Below are 8,166 nucleotides of genomic sequence, written 5' to 3'. Positions count from 1 at the left end.
AAGCACTGAAGCATTAGAAAAGTATTGCCAGTTCCAACCATTTGCCTACGAATTTCATAAAGTCGTTGTTTTTGATAGCTGAGTAATATTCCATTGTGTAGATGTACCACATTTTCTGTATCCATTCCTCTGTTGAAGGGCATCTGGATTCTTTCCAGCTTCTGGCTATTATAAATAAGGCTGCAATGAACATAGTGGAGCACGTGTCTCTTTTGTATGTTGAGGCATCTTTTGGGTATATGCCCAAGAGAGGTATAGCTGGATCCTCAGGCAGTTCAATGTCCAATTTTCTGAGGATCCTCCAGACTGAAACATCATCCTGAGTGAGCTAACCCAATCACAGAAAGACATACATGGTATGCACTCATTGATAAGTGGCTATTAGCCCAAATGCTTGAATTACCCTAGATGCCTAGAACAAATGAAACTCAAGACGGATGATCAAAATGTGAATGCTTCACTCCTTCTTTAAAAGGGGAACAAGAATACCCTTGGCAGGGAAGAGAGAGGCAAAGATTAAAACAGAGACTGAAGGAACACCCATTCAGAGCCTACCCCACATGTGGCCCATACATATACAGCCACCCAATTAGACAAGATGGATGAAGCAAAGAAGTGCAGACCGACAGGAGCCGGATGTAGATCGCTCCTGAGAGACACAGCCAGAATACAGCAAATACAGAGGCGAATGCCAGCAGCAAACCACTGAACTGAGAATAGGACCCCCGTTGAAGGAATCAGAGAAAGAACTGGAAGAGCTTGAAGGGGCTCGAGACCCCAAAAGTACAACAATGCCAAGCAACCAGAGCTTCCAGGGACTAAGCCACTACCTAAAGACTATACATGGACTGACCCTGGACTCTGACCTCATAGGTAACAATGAATATCCTAGTAAGAGCACCAGTGGAAGGGGAAGCCCTGGGTCCCGCTAAGACTGAACCCCCAGTGAACTAGACTGGTGGGGGGAGGGCGGCAATGGGGGGAGGGTTGGGAGGGGAACACCCATAAGGAAGGGGAGGGGGGAGGGGGATGTTTGCCCGGATACCGGGAAAGGGAATAACACTCGAAATGTATATAAGAAATACTCAAGTTAATAAAAAAAAAAAAAAGAGAAAATGTCCTAGGGAACATAAAAAAAAAAAAAGAAAGAAAAGAAACATGTAAAGTAGAAATAAAAACAAAACATAACATAAAAAAAAAAGTATTGCCAATACGTAGTCTAGATTTTAATCTTTAATTTTAAGCCATTATTGACTCATTCTACATAATGTGGCACAAAGCATAAATTACAGGCTTAAGCTTTTTTTGAAATGTTAGCACACCGACTTGAAATGTTTACATTTTAACCTCTAAGTTCTGAAAAGAAAATAGTACCAAACTGTATCTACACATTCCAAACTACTGAGAAACTTTTGACAAATTCAAAGCTTGCCTTTCATTCACCAGCAAAGAGGAACACTTTATGAAAACGAACATAAAGCCAAGCTATCTCATTGCAGCACGTGCAGTACTTGTACATTTTGTTTCTTTACAGCTCACTGGCTTCTTCATTGAGCACAGTAATCTCTTTACTACTCTACAAGATTCCTTCAGGCCAAATTTAGCTATTTCTGTCTGAGAATGCAGTCTAGCAGATTGCTTCCAGGAGTCAAATCTGCAACCAGACTTCAGGGATCCAAAGCCTGCTTCTCCAATTTACTACATGAGTGCTCTTAAGCAAAATACTTAGCTGTTTTGGGCCTCAGTTTTCTGATCTGTAATCTAAGACAATTGTGTCTTGCTCACAGGCTTCTGTGAGATTGTATATTAGGCATAGAATAGTGCCTTTCATAGTGTTAGTGTTACTTCTGTTAAATTTTTTCATTTATTTATAAAGATTCCTTTTCAAATTTTTATTATATGTAAATTCTGGCTTTCCCAAATAAAAATATTAGTAACAATGAGAAGAAGAAATAAGAACTGTAAGAAAGGGAATGGTGAGATGTAGTAAAAGAAAATGAGAATGGTGAGGAGAAAGAGTGAAAAACTGCATTTGGGAATGCAGCATGTGTCAGAGAATGCAAGAGGCAATGCTGCAATCACATCCCTGCATCTGGGATTAGAGGAGAAACCCAAATGTATGCAAATGACTCTGACAGCAGGGGTCAGAACACAGACAAACAAGGTCACTGCCAAAAGATCAGCACAAGAATTTCTCTGGGAAAATAACTCTTCTTTAAAGATTTATTTGTTTGTTGTATATTAGTACACTGTAGCTCCCTTCAGACACACCAGAAGAGGGTATCAGATCCCATTACAGAAGTGTATGAGCCACCATGCTCAGGACCTCTGGAAGAGTAGCCAGTGCTCTTAACCGTTGAGCCATTTCTCCAACCCAGAAAACTACTCTTAGTCCTAATAATTGAAAAACCTTGAGCCTTTGAAGAGAACTAAACAAAGAGAAGCATTGTTAGCCACCTCCTTGTGTGCAAGCAATCATCACTAAAGTGAAGCAATGTGATTAGCCTCTTATTAAAACAGCAAGGTGGAAGCAGAAGAAAAAAAAACCCTAGCAATTTCTTTCCAACAAAGTGTAACAATTGGACAGTGTGTTTCAAGCAATGTGCCAAAGTCATCTCCTCAGTTTAATATATATAAATGTGTCTTCATTATTTATTTAGTCTGTTTTTATTATATATTTTATTTTTGAGATATAATAAAATTACTTAATCTCTTTCCTTCCTTCTTCGAAACCCTCCCATAAGCCCCTCCTTGCTCTCTTTCAATTTCATTGCCTTTATTTTCACTAATTATTGCTACATATGGAAACTTCTCTTTGTAACATTCCAAGACCAATTACAAAAATCACAAACCAATCAGAATGCAGAACTGCAGAGTCTAGTCCCAATTGATACATATACAATACAACTCCCATCTAAGGCTCAGGAATAACTGCAGAAGAGGAGATGGAAGGAGAGTGCCAAAGGAACAGGGAGTTGGCTGTAAAAATGTGTCTAGTAAAATTGTCAAATGTCATAGCCATATCCACTGGAAACAGCAAAAGTCATGAAGCCAGCTGAAACAAAGCGGAGTTGAATGCTGTGATCACTGTCACTCTGTCTCTCACTTTTAGGTTTTGGTCTCTGCCTGTTGCATTCTTGGAGACTTTTGGCATTGTGATTCGCTTTATATCTTTTCCTAAGAAAATTATGTCTAAGTCTTCTTCCACTTATTATCCCTTCCTCTGATATGGAAATAGCTTTATCTGGCCATATTTGGAAGTCTTCCTTGTTCCCTAGAAATTGTGACACTAGACATTTTCTTTGGTTATCTGCCCTTAAGAAAATTCAAATAGTGTAATTGGAACAGAGCCAACTTAGAGATGGCTGACAAGTTCTGACTGGCCAGGAAAATTGTTAATAAATCAAATACTTCTTTCTACAATACACTTAGAACTCTCTTAAATGATAGATTAAAGATAGGGGGTTGTACAGGGCACACCCTGTACAGTCAGAAGCTACACCCCCAAAGTTTTTAAGAGCTTTGTAGGTATGTGCATGAATTCAGTCCTTCTAACTCTGGCTATCGAACACCAAGTTACTCAAAACTGATTCCTATTAAAAGTACTGGAGAACTTTGGTCTTACCATTGAAAAGGGATCCAGTATTTTACTTCTTGCCTATTATAACTAAATGTTCATAACTTTGAAGGATATCAGATGACAATGGGAGTCACTACTCATATACACAAAATAAAGTATATTTGCTGCTTGGATTTTGCTTCATAACACAATGTTTGAAAAATAACTGCCCAGGAAAATATTCCATAGAAAAGAAACCCTACATAGATCCCATGCCTGACTACCTGGTTGTTGACTAGGCCTAATGTTAACCATTGAGTCTTTAACTTCATAATTTTGTTTTTCAATTCTGGCACTTAAACCCAGTGTTTTCTATAAGCAAGCACTCTACCCCTGAGCTACATCCTTAACCCATCTGTTCACATTTGTTACTATGTAGGAAGCCTTAGAGCATGTTGTCTGTGCCTTAGAATAATGCTGACTTCATAAATACAACAGAGTAAACAGTGTATAGGTTCCAGTTACACAGAAATTTTCACTGTCCCAGTCCACTAGTATCCCACTCAGTATCCTCCATGAGAACCTGATATGTATAGACTATGCTACATTTTCTCCAGGAAGTACTGTGTGTGTGTATGTTTCTGTAGATAGTTGTTTATCCCAGGTTATTAATACATCGTAAAACCTATAGGGAAAAAAGAAAAAAGGTTAGTAAATAATTGGGCTTGATTCTTGTAATTTTACAGTTATATGAGACTTAAATACACACAAATATGTGAAAGAAAGTTCAAGTGAGTATATAATTCTCCTCTTCCATTTCTTCAAGTAGAATGTAGATTTCTATCTTGTTTATAACTAGAGATAATCCACTGTTTGTTACTAAAAGAAAGTGTGGAAAGGATTATCTTCCAAAACTAAAAGAAAACTGTTTTTTCCTGTTAGGTTAAAAGCAATTTGATAGTAGTGTCAAACCCGGTTTCGTTGAAGCCATCAATAGAGGAGAAAAAGCTTCTTACATTTTAAGAAAGGAATAAACTCATAGCTACAGGTAACAACTTACATTAAACAGAATGATTTGATTTTAAAAATTCATTTATATGAAATAATTTAATCGCTACTCTAGGCTTATTCGAAGTTTGAATATTGACTATATAGAATATTATGATAAAGAATAGAATTCGTTTCCTTTAAAACAAACTTCTTCTAGATATATGACTGATTCCAGTGTGCACCTCCAGTGTGTATGTCCATCAGGTTCAATGAGATATCCTATTTTCTTTTCACTACTGTCCTATAATCATGCTCATACCAGTAAAACTGCTATGCCCTGATATCCTACAAACCTACATTCCTGAGCCTTTGCTTATGCTGTTTCTCTGTCTATGACCCTCTTTCTAAAGTTTGATCCCTCTTACTCTATTTCTATCTCTCTCCCATCTTACAAAATCTATCTTGCAGAATTATTAGTATGTTTTCTTTAAATCTTTTTTGCTGACTGTTATAGGCAAACAAAAAAATCTTTGCAAAAAAACTAGCTAATACATTTCCATCATTAAAATATTATCTGTTTCTGTCTGGATGGGAGTTGAGATCATCAGCAGCAAATATTTGTTATATTCACACTGCATATAAGACACTTGATGCAATGTTGCACAATGTGTGCATTCATTTTGGGTCACATGAACTACTTACCACTCCAGAGATGTATTTAAATTCAGAAGCATATTTAAATAAATAAAACGTTTTATGGTACAACAATGCACACCTGGATGACCACCACTCAGGAGGCTTGAGTTGATCCTGTCTCAAAAACATTAATCAATACAATTTTACCCAGGAGCTGATGTTTCTTAATCAGTCTTTTAAAAGGGTCTCCAAATAAGCTTCACACAATCATTGAAAATATATTCTATTTTGGTTTGGATCAATGTGTATTGGTCAAAGATTCTTGTTAGTTTTTAAAGGAAAACTGAAAATTCAAATGTCCATGTATCAACAAAAAATGATTCACTTTTCTGCATAATTAATGTTTCCTTTTAATGTGTGTACAATATGAAATCAATAAATAATAATTACCACTGATTATAATTGAATGTTTTCATAATTCAATTGTCAGCCATGATAAATAATCAGTACACTATACTGCACTAAATAGTGTGTAATTTCTATTGCATACATCACCAGTGTAGTAATGCTGGGACATCTGTTTTTAATGTTTTAAAGATAAATATCCTTAATTAAGCAAAACAAGGAATTTCTAGAGATATTTTCAATGATCGGCAAAGTTGTATCTTCAAAGTGTCCTAATGAAAGTATTGATTAGGTGTTACTAACATTTAGCTCACTTTCAATTTTCAGTAACAATATTAAGGCAAAGATCATTCATTCTCCACAAATAAATTCAATAATTCTTCTTAGATCACATCAATAGGCTACTAATTAGAAGTTGTAGTGACTAAAGAAGTAAAAATAGACTTGGCAAATAAAAACCCAAGGTATAATATTTAAGACATAACTATTGTTCCCAGCTTATTTGAAATACAATAGTAACTATGGCCGATCCACAAGGAGTCCTGTGAGCCTTTCAGCTTATTTTCTAGTACATCTAAAAATGATCATCAAAGAGGTGTGCTGTTATCTGAATTTTCAACCTTTGTGTCCAAGTTCACAGTATCATCTAACGAGAATAAAACAACAACAATTGTCAAAAACAGTTCTTTACAAAAATAAAGAACTGTACAAAGCTCTGTTCTACACTAAATTCTTCCTCATTTCTCAGGATGTCCATAAGATGTCCCCTTGCACAGTGAAACCTAATGTGCCTTTACTTCTTGTTTGTTTTGTTTTGTCTTTGCTTTTGTTTTTTAACCTAAGGAATTGTTTCACTTCGTTTTTAATTTGAAAGCACCAACCACATCCTTCATTCTATACAACGTTTCAGGATGTCTGATGTTAATATAATTTTATGTCTATGAAATAGGAAATTTGAGTGTGGTAACAGGAAATGTCTCACTGATAATTAAAGAAGGAATAAAATATATTTTAATATAAACTGGTGTTTTTTTAAAATCTTGTTTCATTTTTGACTGATGAAATGTTTTGTTTGAAACATAAATTGTTTATTGTGCTACTGACTAAAATCTCTGACTATATAGCCTTTATTTTGTTACATCATTCTTCTCTATGTTGTCTTACAAGGATTGTTTATATAAACTATGCTTCCAGGTTCACTCATATTCAGTTGGAATATATTTTCCTATCCTCGCACAGGCCTTCATTCCTTTCCCAAACTCTTCCATAAGAGTCCCTGAGCTCGGGGAATATGGGAGGGGGGGCAGTAAGGGAGATGTATGGGGGGGGGAATACCTGTATGGGGGAGGGGGAGAAGAGGAGACAGGGGCTTATGGACAGGAAACTGGGAAGGGGAATAACATTTGAAATGTAAGTAAAGAAATATATCTAATAAAATTTAAAAAAAAAAGAGTCCCTGAGCTCTGTCCAAAGTTTGTTTGTGGGTGTCTGCACCTGCCTGAATCAGCTTCTGGGTAGAGAATCTCAGAGAAGAGTCACGTTAGACTATTGTCTGTAAGCATAAGAGTATCATTAATAGCGGCAGTCTTTGATGCTAATTAAAGGAATGGATCTTCCATATCCTTACTGCTAGGAGTCTCATTTAAAGTCACCCCCATAGAACTCTACAGGAAGACCAACAAAGTCAGCTAACCTGGACCTTTGGGGGCTCTCAGAGTCTGGACAACTAACCAAAGAGCACACAGAGGCTGGACCTAGCACCACTGCACATATGTAGATGTGAAGCTTGGCCTTATGTGGGTGCCCCATCCCATTTCCAAATGGGCTGACTTGTCTGACCCCATAGGAAAGGATGTGCCTAGCCCTAAAGAGACTTGATGTGCTAGGGTGGGAGAATATTCAGGAAGAGAAGATCTACCCTCTCAGAGAAGTCACAAGCAGTCACACATTCCTTCATAGACATGTACTTCATTTAGTATCACTAGCAAAATCTCAGTCAACAAGTAAGAACCCCCATTTTACTACTTCCCTGCATATGACCTATCCAGAAGGTATCACCATCTGGTATCATGTTTTTTCAATTAGCAATAATCGCGCCTCGGATAAACCTCATTGGCTACGATACTGCCACTGCGCAAAGCTAGTGGTATCATGTTTTTAATCATTATATATTTCAAAACTAAATTGCATACAATTTTGAAAAGTAAAAAATGGAAAAATCAGAAGATACAATTTTTAGAAATAATCAATCTAAAAATATCTGTTAGGTCATAGTTTGACTATAACATAAAATTTTATGATTTCAAAAACATGGAGTTCTAGGTTTGTTGCTTGTTAAGATTTTATTTACTGATGTACAAACAAGTCATCCATACAGATTATGTATTCCTTTGTATTTTAAACCTGCTGAAACTCTATGCTAAAACAATATTTCTTTTTATTGACTTACTAATTGTTTCCAAAAATAGTAATTTTCTATTTTTATAAATTGGACTGACATCTGTGGTTCTTATCTTTAGAAGTTTCTATGTGTGCAAGTTCCTGAGATGTTGTCATTAATGGTTTCCTTGCATTCA

General features: G+C 36.3%; 1 pseudogene; it reads right to left on the bottom strand.

The window, feature by feature from the left end:
* Window positions 1–7,652: 7,652 nt before the first annotated feature.
* On the bottom strand, window positions 7,653–7,732 carry LOC120099548 (U4 spliceosomal RNA; annotated as a pseudogene).
* Window positions 7,733–8,166: the final 434 nt, after the last annotated feature.

The sequence above is a fragment of the Rattus norvegicus genome, chromosome X (assembly GCF_036323735.1).
Source record: "Rattus norvegicus strain BN/NHsdMcwi chromosome X, GRCr8, whole genome shotgun sequence".
NCBI classification, from domain to species: Eukaryota; Metazoa; Chordata; class Mammalia; order Rodentia; family Muridae; genus Rattus; species Rattus norvegicus.
This window is presented reverse-complemented; position numbering and strand designations above follow the sequence as displayed.